The 8187-nt window shown below is 32.0% G+C and overlaps 1 long non-coding RNA gene across 1 annotated transcript; it reads left to right on the forward strand.

Moving 5' to 3' along the window:
• The first annotated feature begins 772 nt into the window (after positions 1-772).
• Positions 773-4732, forward strand: LOC309611512. Its single transcript, XR_014234571.1, has 2 exons — positions 773-2615; positions 2943-4732. It is a non-coding gene; the product is annotated as an uncharacterized lncRNA (long non-coding RNA).
• Positions 4733-8187: the final 3455 nt, after the last annotated feature.

Genomic DNA, 8187 nt, shown 5'->3' on the forward strand with positions numbered 1-8187 from the left:
TTCCTTAAAAAGCTACAAATAGAACTACCATACGACCCAGCAATCCCACTACTGGGCATATACCCTGAGAAAACCATAGTTCAAAAAGAGTCATGTACCAAAATGTTCATTGCAGCTCTATTTACAATAGCCAGGACATGGAAGCAACCTAAATGTCCATCGACAGATGAATGGATAAAGAAGATGTGGCACATATATACAATGGAATATTACTCAGCCATAAAAAGAAATGAAATGGAGGTATTTGTAATGAGGTGGATGGAGTTAGAGTCTGTCATACAGAGTGAAGTAAGTCAAAAAGAGAAAAACAAATACAGTATGCTAACACATATATACCGAATCTAAGGGAAAAAAAAAAAAAAGGCCATGAGGAACCTAGTGGCAAGACGGGAATAAAGACACAGACCTACTAGAGAATGGAGTTGAGGATATGGGGAGGGGGTGGGGTGAGATGTGACCGGGTAAGAGAGTGTCATGGACATATATACACTACCAAATGTAAAATAGCTAGTGGGAAGCAGCCACATAGCACAGGAAGATCATCTCGGTGCTTCGTGACCACCTAGAGGGGTGGGATGGGGAGGGTGGGAAGGAGGGAGATGCAAGAGGGAAGAGATATGGGAACATATTGTTTGTGTATAACTGATTCACTTTGTTATAAAGCAGAAGCTAACACACCATTGTAAGGCAATTATACTTCAATAAAGATGTTTAAAAAAAATAAATAAATAAAGACTTGTGAAGTTAAAAATAAAAAAAAGACAGGGTGTGTGTGTGTGTGTGTGTGTGTGTGTGTATTTAGGTAAGAGTTTACATGTAATTCATTTTCTAAAAAAAGATCTAAAATATTATAAATCAATTTGATAACAATTATCTATGAGTTCTATGAGTCAGGGGGGATTTTGAGGATAAAAGTTGTTTATTTCCTTTATTTGTTCAGTGCAATTTTTAAAAGCATGTAAGCATGCAATATATTTTAATTAAATATTTAAAGTAAATATATCAGAAAACAACTTCTTGATTTGTCGAAGTGTAGTTTTCAAAATATAAGAACCTGATTCTCATAAGAATATGTAACAAACGTGTCAAAGATTTTATTCAACTCACTAATCAAAGAGTGAACAAGTAAAATTGTAATGCTGATTCCAAGAGCATTTTAGAAACAAAAGTTTATCAGCCCATCAGTAAATGCAATAGAAAAAAAGAGTATTAGAAAAAGATTGCTGTTAGATATAATTGGTTAATGTCTTCCATTACAATAAAACCAAAACCCTTGCGGTTATCATTCCTATCAGACATAAATCTACAATTTAACAGGATTCTTGATAGTATCTGATCTCTACTAAAATAGTAAATATCAAAGACAAACATTATTCTCCAACAATTAAATAATTCTTTAGCAAGTTTATAAGTAATGTCCCAGTATGAAGTCAAAAGAACTTGATACACACTCTGATTTATTTCCAAGTTTGTAACTATATTCTTCTTAACCACATTTAGAAGCATTTGTAGTGGAATTAATATCAATTGATTCTCTAGACTATTTTATGCCTGATAAGATTCATCCTTATACAGTTAGAGATCCCAAATGAAGCTTTTATGTTCTCTGTGAAGTTGTGATGTTGGAATCAGAGAGGCATATTATATCAGAGAAGGACAGATTTTAAGATCTCTATTAGCTTAAAGTTGTTAAGTCTTTGACCAAGTTTTCCATAGCAGAATCATTGATGTAGCAATAGGAATTACTTCTACTTCCATCAAGAATCCATAGAGGAAATGAAAAGAAAAAAAACTGCTGAAATAGCTATGAACATGCTCCCAATGGGAGGAGTCAAAAGCTGCAAAGTATCTATTCACTGATTAGAACATAAAGACATTTTATAAAAATGGAAAAATTGTTTATTTTCTTTCTTACTAGCATTGATATTAACTTTAATTAATATAGCTCTATTTTTTATTTTACTAAAAATCAAAATCAAATATAAGAAAATACGCTTTAAAATATTAAATCTAAATTTAATGAGAAATGATAATAATATTGATTTAACATAACTTGTTTAGAGTCCTTTTTCTTTGATTTGATCATCTCTGAATCATCCTGGAATTATTTATTAAATATATTTGCAATATAAAATGTAGAGTGGTTTTTTTCAAGTGTTAAAATTTATATTAGTAAAGATACATTTATTTTAGGGAAAAATCCTTATTTGTAACTGCTTTGCACTGTATAATTTTTAATACGGCTTTTCTAAAATTATGAAGTGAGTTCATTCTTTCCCTTCCCCCTACAGTTCACCTTATTACCTAGGGAAAAATAACTGAACAAAACAAAACCTCTAATACCTGGACAAAGGAAACTTGCAGCAATTATGAACCACTTTTCACTTCCTTTTTCTCCGTGACAAATTTTATAAGATGGCAACTATCACAATATTTTATCTTTTCCAGCCCCAGGTATGCAAGCTATAAATAGTATTATAGGCCATGATTAGTCTCAGAAAGAACTTGATGGTTTGTTCCCTAGGTTACTTATTCTTTAGCATTTTACTTTTGTCTTACCAGAAATATTTTCATTTTTTGAGTATTCTAGAAAAAAATTAACAGTATTAAAGAAGGCTTTCCGGGCTTCCCTGGTGGTGCAGTGGTTGAGAATCTGCCTGCCAATGCAGGGGACACGGGTTCGAGCCCTCGTCTGGGAAGATCCCACATGCCGCGGAGCAACTGGGCCCGGAAGCCACAACTACTGAGCCTGCGCGTCTGGAGCCTGTGCCCTGCAACAAGAGAGGCCGCGACAGTGAAAGGCCCGCGCACCGCAATGAAGAGTGGCCCCCGCTCGCCACAACTAGAGAAAGCCCTCGCACAGAAACGAAGACCCAACACAGCCAAAAATAAATAAATAAATAAAAATAAAATTTATTAAAAAAAATAAATAAATAAAGAAGGCTTTCCATTATTCTCCAATTAATAAAAATGGTCAGATGAAAAGACTAATAGAGTGGTAAAATCTTTGGTGAGGACATAAACAGAGACAGTGACAATTACACAATAAAGCCATTAAATAAGTTCTGTTAGACTTGATGAAAATGGCACTAGATTGAATGAGTCAAAGCTCAGACCATAAATTCATTATATTTATAGTATAAATGCAATAAAAATGTACAAAAGTATATATACCAAAATTATAACATTCACTTTTTGGGTGGTGGTAATATAAATATTTAGAGTTAGGGAGAGAAATAGTTTCTATAATTTCCTGCGAGAAAATGTCTTTTTTTTTGTAATTGAAAGATATTATTCTAAATCTTTTGTTATTAGGGAATTGCAAATTAAAAGAGTGCAATACCAGTACCAACCTATTCCAATGACTAAAATTCTCTCTTTTAAAAACTACCAAATGCTGTTGAGGATGCAGAGCAAAAGAGACTCTCAATCATCATTGATGGATATAAAAATATTGCAGCCACTTTAAAGACAGCTTGAGAATTTCTTACAAAGCTAAATGTAGTGTTTACCTTAGGACCCAGTAATCACATAATAGGTACTTACTCAATTGATTTGAAAGTTATGTTAACATAAACTTTGCATGTGAATGTTTATAACAGCTTTTATCACAATTGCCAAAAATTGGAAGCAACCAAGATGCCCTTCAATACGTGAATGGTTAAACTGTGGTACATCCATATAATGAAATTTATTCAATAAGAGTACATGAAAAATAAAAAGAGGAAATGAGCTATCAAGCTGTAAAAATGCATCAGTAAAACTTAAGTGCATATACCCAAATATGCACTTCTTTCCAAAAGAAGACAGTCTATTATGGTTACATACTGTGTAATTCTAATTATATGCCATTCTGAAAAGGAAAATCCCTAGAGACTGAAAAGATCAGTGGTCACCTTGGGCTCATGTGGAGGGAGGGGGTTAAATAGGTGAAGCACAGATGATTTTGAGTGGTAAAAATATTCTATATGATACTAACAGTAAATACAAGAAATTATGCATTTGTCAAAAGCCATAAACTTTACAGCAAAAAGAGTGGAACTAATGTATACAAATTAAAATTAAATCATTTAGCAGATGGGAATTCCTAAGAAGGAATGCAGACTGTTAAAAAGAATCTAACTGAATTACAAATGGATGAAACTACCTCGGTAAAGAGGATGGGGAAAAGGTACTGAGGTAAGTAAATTTGTATGTGAGGGGATTCTACAAGACTGAGGACAAAAGGAACTACGCATAAGTAGTGTACTCTAGTTAATAAAGTTGTTTCCCTTTGGATACAGGAACAATTCTACTACTGATAGTGATTCATAAATGAATAGCAGATGGTGGGAGTGAGAATTTTTGCAGATAAGCAAGGAGAGGAGACTAGAATAATCTAGGTGGTAATAGATTAGAGTTGGAGACATCAGTATGAACTCATGTTTAACTTAATATTGATATAGATGGTTACAAATAGAATTTTTATATATATGTGTGTATGTACATGGGTTAGTCCACACATATATCTTTTCTTGCTCTTTTCTCTGAGCAGGGCAACAATAAACAACATACCATTTGTTGAACAAATCTAATATCCAGATCTTGGTTTCTTATCCCATTCTCCAATAGAAGGCACTTGAGTTTCTTGGAGAAATGGTTGAATATAGGACTGGGGAAGAAAATAATACTAGGTGAGCCTGGAACATCTTGCAGTACTAAACAGTTAGAAAACACTAAAAAAAAAAACAAATGATGAAGTTATGTAAAAGTGACACAAGAGGTGACTGAAGGAATTCCAAATGGGCAAACCTGGAACAATTTGAGCATCAAAATAAATAATATTGTATTGCATTATAAACTTTAGGATAAATAAATATTCAGGAGTCATACTGATATAAATAAATGGTTGAATAAGTCAGTAAATTGAGGAAAAGGGACAAATCTTTTACTCAGAAAAATTCCAAATAATTTTTCCAGGGACAAATTTCCAGGGACAAATCATGTTGATAGTATGTACCCAAGATATGATGTGATGAAATTATACTTTATCTCTTCAGTCTTTCTCTCCAAAACATAAAACCCAAGGTAATGATAAAGAAAAGAATATAAGACTAATTCCAATAGGAGGACATCCTATAAAAGATTTCAACAATACTCATCAAAAATGTCAAATTCAAAAAAAAAACAAAGAAAATTTGGAGTAACGGTCAGGCCAAGAGGATCCTAAGAAGTCATTACAGATATGATCCTGGAACAGAAAAAAATATATTAGGTAAAATCTAAGGAAATCTGAATAAAATGAACTTTATTTAATAATAACATATCAATATTGGTTCATTAATTGTGACAAAGATATCATACTACTATATGATATTAATAATAGGGAAAACTAGTGAAGGAGTGTATGGGAACTCTCTACAATCTTCTCAATTTTTTCTGTCATTATAAAGCTCTTCTAAAAATATAACATTTTAAAAAATCAATAGGACATATTTCTCTATATCCACAAACAGAAAAATCTGAAAAAGTATTAGCCAAGTTTAATGATGAATACATGAATTTTGAAAGAAATTTTAATCATTCTAATGTTTAGAATTATTTTCTTAAACTAAATATGGATTTCTTTTATTAAATAAAGCAACAGAAATTTAAAAACCTTTTATTTTTCAATAATCAATTGAAGAGTAAACCCATGGCACCCTCATTGTATGGATTTCATTACTGTCCACTTACATTATGAATAGGATTTCAATAACAAGATCTCAAATGCAATGAAGATGCCTCCAGTGCTTTCTTCTGAGGATGATGGGTAGGGTGGATACTCAAGCAGCTCTCAGGGGTACAAAAAATGATCTCAGGAACAAACTTCAAATTCTGGCAAATAAGTGGATTTAATTTGGTGGAAAGCGTCTATGATGTTGCTTAGAACAATAATTTCAAGTAATGTGGTCTTTACTGGGTAATGCTGGTAAATTGAATAAATAAAATACCAACCACAAAGTCCTCACTAAATAAACCATGGATTCAGTGAAGCTTAGGGAGCTGTGAACTGAGCATTCCTAATTATCTCAGCTGGAGTTTGCCCCTTGGGAAAATGAATAATTTCTTCGCAAACACAGGGTTGGCTATTGAGGAGCTTAGAGGTACCTCTTAGCATTTTTATCTTGTGAAATGGATCAGAGGAATTAAAAATTCAGTTACTAAATAATTGATTCTTTAAATTCTATGATAAGAAATAGGTTCAATTACATAAAAAGTGAAGTAAACTTAAAATATCACCTTAATAAAACTTTTACATATGTAGACTTATTTAAGTATCACCTTTGACACAGCCCACTAAAATGCTGTTTGGTAAAAGTTATTATTGATATCATATATTGAAGGAAAATAAGGTTCAGAGAGGTTAAATACATTACCACAGTTCATGTTGCTTGCAGTGACAAGATCTGGACTTGACTTAGGCATTATGAATCTATGACTAGGTATTTTTGTTTTCAGAAAATATTGTCCTCTCCCAAACCCTGAATTAGGTATACTCTTAGCAGAAGAACACACAGCCATTGATTGAATTCATCCTAAAACATATTTTATATCATATATTGGGTGATTAAGCAAGTATAATATTAAGTTGCTTAGAGGATCCTGGTAGAATTTGAACACTCAAATTAATTTATTAACTTTAATAAACTATACACTTAATATTTTATCCTCAACAACATCCAAATCATTGTTCTAACTATGATTAACTTTGATTTTAGGGTAAAGCCCAAAGGTTATTCACTACTTTCAAAACCAAGTTATAGGCCTCATAAGAACACAATGTTAAATATATAAAAGCCTAATACTTTTCTGCCATATGTCCTAAGCAACAAACTATAAAGACTGAGCATATGTGTATAGAATTTATTGTTGGAATAAAACAAATCCTTTAGCAATAGTAAAATGATACATATTCAGTGATGACAAACATCAAATTGTATGTTTGGACAGAATTTTGGAGCATATGTGAATAAAGTACCTAGCTGCTTGTATTTAAATTTCATCTGTGATATTCCTGCCAAACTATGTCAACACTTTGTCCAGCATATTTTATCTGTGTATTTTTTGTGTGTGTGCTTTTTCAAAAAAAATGCCAATGATAATTCTTCCACTATACACTATATTTCAAAACTCTAAAATGCTTTATTGAACAGCTTTGTTAGAAGATGTCTATTCATAGTTATCTGCCAACTCTTTTTTATAACTTGTACATATTAGAAGTTTTAATCCTGGCATCAGAGAAGCCATCTTTCACTGCATGGTGAACAAATAGTTGCTGAGAATTTGCTAAGAACCAACAGCTTCCATAGTCAAACCCTGGGGTCACCACTATGTATGAAATATAGTATCTGCTATCAGGATATTTGATCTCAATGAGGAAATCCCTACAGAGCTTTGAGAAAGCAAGTTATGATACAAAAATTCTATAACCTGTCCAATTTATGTTGTCATATGAAGGCAACAGGAAAAAAATCTCAAACATATCAAAAATAAGCAAGCCAAATGACATTAATGGCTAACATAGATGGGCTATTAACACTTCCATATGTTTCTGAAATGACACGTTGCCCAACTGTGTTATTTTAAATATTTCTACAATGTATTTTTGATAAAATACAATTTTATAGACGTTAATTTTTTTGCAGTCACACTAAAAACACACAAATTATCATAAATAAGATTAATATTACTAATGAAATATTACAACATTGGTAGGAAAGGTAAGGAGATAGCTTACCAATATTGGATGGTACTAGATAAGCATTCAGAAGTCAGTGACATTGTTATTTACTAGTAATAATTAATTAGTAATCATTAACCTAAAACCATAATGAAAAAGAGATTATATTCACAATCATCAAAAAACTAAATACTTTATAAAAAATTGTCCACTAATTAAAACAAAGTCTTCTTGAACCCAGAAATTTCTCCACAGAAGTAGCAGAAAAAAAAAAAAAAATCCTTATTATTGAAGAATGTGATACAGTCATAGCTGATACTACCCACTGCAAACACATTCTCAAAATAAACAATAACTGGTCCTCTAGTAAGAGGACCTGACAGCCTCACATAGATTATCCTAACTCTACCTGGTAATTGGGATGCCTATCTGTGTTAGCTAATTGGACTTACCTAGAGAAAAAAAACAAACTTCTCATATCTGTA

This window comes from Balaenoptera borealis (genome assembly GCF_965194805.1).
Source record: "Balaenoptera borealis genome assembly, chromosome: 15".
Classification (NCBI taxonomy): Eukaryota; Metazoa; Chordata; class Mammalia; order Artiodactyla; family Balaenopteridae; genus Balaenoptera; species Balaenoptera borealis.